Source organism: Empidonax traillii, unplaced genomic scaffold (genome assembly GCF_003031625.1).
Source record: "Empidonax traillii isolate 1590-97213 ecotype Southwest subspecies unplaced genomic scaffold, ASM303162v1 scaffold286:size1162393, whole genome shotgun sequence".
Lineage (NCBI taxonomy): Eukaryota > Metazoa > Chordata > Aves > Passeriformes > Tyrannidae > Empidonax > Empidonax traillii.
The window spans coordinates 892,883-896,573 of NW_020955479.1; positions in this window are offsets into that span (position 1 = coordinate 892,883).

Sequence of the window (3,691 nt, forward strand, 5' to 3'; positions counted from 1 at the left end):
AAAAAAAAAAAAAAAAAAAAAAAAAAAAAAAAAAAAAAAAAAAAAAAAGGAAAAAAAAAAAAAAAGAAGGACAAACTCCGAGTTTGATTTCGAGAAAATGAGCCCTGCTTTGAGAGCAAGCAGCTGTCGGGACGCCCACTGCCTGTGTCCCCGTGGCCTTTCTGCACTGACTCCTATTTCCCCCCTCCAGTGCCTTCATTCCCTGCTCCAAAACTAAGGAAACTCTTGTAGCATATTGACAGCCAGCAGCTCGCAGAGGTTTCTCCTGCAAAAAGCAGATCCAGCAGCAGCACAAACCCAGGAGGGCTCCGTGGAGCAGAGAGGACAAGGTGTCTCGTGGCCTCAGAGGTCTCCATCTCTGGATTCCCAGGTGAGATCAAAAGCGTTTCCCCCACAGGTCATGTTTAACCCTTGTGGGGGTCTGTGGGCACTTGAGTTTGAGGTGAGACACCTGGAAATGGCAAATCAGCATTTTTTTCTCAGCAATGGCAATTTTCCCTTCCTAGAAAGGGCAGAAACGAGGCTGCAGAAGGAAGAGATCAGCCATCAACAACTGGACTGGATGATCCTGGAGGCCTTTTCCAACCTTAATGGTTCTATGACTGCAGAGCAGAAGTGTTTGTTTTGAATGGAGCACTGACCTGCAGCCCTTCTGCTGGAAACCTTGCACTTCAAGAAAATTATGGTCTGTATTTCACTTGAACAGACGATTTTGAAGTGCTATTGTTGGTAAAGCAGAATCCCAGAATGGTTTGGGCTGGAAAGGGTGTTAAAGATCATCTTGTTCCAACCCCTGCCATGAGCAGGGACGCCTTCCACCCTGGCCTTGGCCACTTAGCCCACATCCAGCTTGTAACAAAAGAAAAAAAAGTGATTTCTTCCCAATAAAGAGCTCCTTCTCTCCCAGTTTTTCCTTCTTGGGTTTACATGCCCAAAGTTTAACAAGATAGTTCCCAGTGAGTTAACGAGGCCCACAGAGAGCAGCGACCCAGCACCTCCTTTGGCTGCTTTTTTGGGGTCCTTTGGGAGGACAGAACAAGTGATCACTGCCCCTTCCCTGCCTTTCTCTTGCACGAGTTTCTCCAGGTGCTTTTGAAATCCAGCTCAACTTTTAGCTTTCCATCTCAGGCTGGAGGGGTTGGTGCAGGACACCCCTGTGAGGGTGTCCAGGGGGGACAAGGAGCTGCTGCTCTCCAACCCTCCCACTCAGACTCCCCCATCTGTTTTCCCTGTAGCCGCTGCAGCATCTTCCAGGAAAGCGCCAGGACAGGGATAGATGTTCTGCAAACACAGGAAATCAGATGTAGGAGATGTTGTGCAATAATTTACTCACCAGAGCCCGTTTTTCCTCCTCAGTCCCTCGCGGGAGTCAATCACAGATCCCCCTGTGAAATGTAGGCCTGTGACGTGAGGTTGGCAGGAGGCTTCTGTCCTGTCTTCAGAGGGAAACAAACAGCAGTTTCAAGGCCAGTTATCTTTCAAATTACAGCAAAAAAAGCAAAAAAAACCCAACAACAACAACAAAAAAACCCAAACCCACAAACCAAAACAAAACCCACAACAAAAAAATCCCTTCTTACTTCTTTTTGTTGTTCTTTCTGAATTCCTGCTTAGCATCCTGAGAACCCTTCAGAGGATTTTGCATGTAGAACATGAAATGAATTTCTCACAATGAGGCCAAAGAAAACTGAGGTCTGTGGGTGGAGGAAGCTGCAGCCCATGCCAGCAGCCAGTGCCAGCAAGGAGGTGTCCTGAGCTGCCTAAGGTGAGGATTAGCACTGCCTCAGATCCTCCCCTCATCCTGTGGCACTTGCTTTAATTAATGAATTAATTAATTAATTTATGTTTCCTGGGATTTGGAACATAAGGAGTATTTCCTGTAGCCCAGTGCAGACTCTGCCTCTTAGTTCATCTGTGGCCACAGTACTGAAATAGCTGAAGAAAACTGACCATTTACAGCTCAGTCCTGACAGCACCAACCCCCCCTTCCCACTGGAGTCTGGGGCAGGTGGTGGTGGGCAAAAAGAGCTTCCTTCACGTGCCTGGATGAGAAGGAAGATGCCTTGGGTCATGTTGGTGGATGTTGTGGCTGGAGGAGCTGATGGCTGGCTGATGGATGGCTTTGGGGCACAGAAGACAGAAAAAGATAAAACAGAAAGATAGACAGATAGACAGACAGATAGACAGATAGATAGACAGACAGATAGATAGATAGATAGAATGAAAGAAGTTGCCCAAAGCAAGGGCCAAGCTCCAAGAGCTGACTATTTCCTATAGCTGCATCCATTTACCTGTCCATAAAACATCATCTGATGTCTGTGCCAGGATGAAGATGCAGAGGAACAAACCAAACACCTCACTTTTGCCTAGAACACGAGTTCACGAACTTCTGTTATCATTCAGGCCTGCTCTAATTGAAACATCATGTCTTACACAATCATCTCCTTCTCTGTCCCCTTCTTTCACTCTTTTAGAAACCATTTCCTGCTTTTCCCAGCTGGACACGCTATCCCTCTTCCTGCTTTGAAGCAAATGTTTTGTTGGGTTTGGCTGCTGTCACAGCCACACATCGTCTTCTGCCTGATGTTTTATCCATCTGCTGCTAAGGAGAATATTTTTTAGCTGAAAGTCTCAAAAGGGTTCTGAGGGGCTGAGTCGAATCAGGGAAGTACCAGTGCAAGACAAAAAAAAAAATCTCCTCTCTGAGCTTTCCCATGCACAGTCATTCAGGCTGAAACACCATAAAAATTAAATGCTGGGAGATGTTTGTCACAACATCCTGGTACTCCAGGGGCTGTGCTGGGTCCCATCTGAGGAGCTGATACACCCTGCTCACCCCTCCACTCGTGGGGATGGGATCCAACTCTGATTTCCTCTCAAGTGAATGGAAAAAGAGAGTTGGATTCCTGTGCTGTGGAGGTTGCCAGCATCTGCCTTGCCTCATTTCTTCTGCTTGAAGAACATCTGGCACTGCTCTGGGACAGCCACGCATGGCTAGTGGAGCTGTGTGCACTGTGATGAAGCCTCTTGAAGCCTGGCTGGAGATACTCATTGCCATCCTGGCAGGGGACACTCCATATTCATGGTGCCTTTCCTTCCAGAACACACACAAATAACTTTCTCTTTGATGCTGGTCCTGACTCCTGGGTTGCTCTGAAAAAAAAGGGATGTTTTTTTTTTGTCCAGCCAAGCTCCAAGATCCGGAGGTGCCTGCCCAGAGGAGTCACGAGTGGCCGTGGCACTGCTGCTGGGAAGGGGGTACAGGAGGGGCTGTGAGGAGCTGCCCAGGGCAGGGGGATGTTTCCTGCACCCCACAAGGTGTCTGCAGGCAGGACACCATCTCACAGCCCTGCTCTGGGCTGGACACCAGCCCTTTGCTTGGCATCTCTCAGCTTTGCTCTCCCCCCACCCTGCAGAAGTTTGTCTCACAGGAGCTGTGTCACCCCTTCTTGTGAAGTTCCTTGGAATTCTCAGAAATGCCACTTTTTGCTGGCTTTGCTTACTTGCACTCAAGGGGAGTTGCTTAATTAGCTTTTGAACTAGACAATGCCCATCTCTGTCACAGCTCTGACTGTGTGGACTGTCCCTCAAATGCCCCTTAGCTCCCCAAATCTTGGGGTGACAAGCCTGTCCCCAGGCTCCTAAACCTTGAGCACACACGTGCCTTGCTCCCCTGGTCCCCAGCACTCAA